Source organism: Sinocyclocheilus rhinocerous, unplaced genomic scaffold (genome assembly GCF_001515625.1).
Source record: "Sinocyclocheilus rhinocerous isolate Xijiao unplaced genomic scaffold, SAMN03320098_v1.1 scaffold1042, whole genome shotgun sequence".
Taxonomy (NCBI): Eukaryota; Metazoa; Chordata; class Actinopteri; order Cypriniformes; family Cyprinidae; genus Sinocyclocheilus; species Sinocyclocheilus rhinocerous.
In genome coordinates, this window is record NW_015640510.1 from 197616 (window position 1) to 198333 (window position 718).

Genomic DNA, 718 nt, shown 5'->3' on the forward strand with positions numbered 1-718 from the left:
GCGGTTTTATCAAGCCGACACTAACCAGGGCCTCTCAGTGGTTCTACCCATTTGAAGTGAGAACACAGGAGGATACCGGCTCCACATGAAGTTTATAGAATCTAGCGAACCTGTTGGGGGTCGCCCAGCCTGCAGCGCTACAAATATCTGTCAGCGAGGCACCACGAGCCAGTGCCCAGGAGGATGCAACACTTCTAGTAGAGTGAGTTTGCAACCTGAACGGGCAGGGCACACCCTGTGCCTGATAAGCCAGGGTGATGGAATCCACTATCCAGTGGGCCATCCTCTGCTTAGAGACGGAGGTGAGAACACAGGAGGATACCGGCTCCACATGAAGTTTATAGAATCTAGCGAACCTGTTGGGGGTCGCCCAGCCTGCAGCGCTACAAATATCTGTCAGCGAGGCACCACGAGCCAGTGCCCAGGAGGATGCAACACTTCTAGTAGAGTGAGTTTGCAACCTGAACGGGCAGGGCACACCCTGTGCCTGATAAGCCAGGGTGATGGAATCCACTATCCAGTGGGCCATCCTCTGCTTGGAGATGGCCTTCCCCTTCTGCTGGCCTCCATATCAGACCAAGAGCTGATCTGAGGTCCTGAAGCTTTGTGTCCGGTCTATGTACCATCTCAAGGCGGGACGGGACAAAGCAAAGCTAGGGCTGGGTCTGCCTCCTCCAGGGGCAGCGCTTGCAGGCTCACCACCTGATCCCTGAAGGGA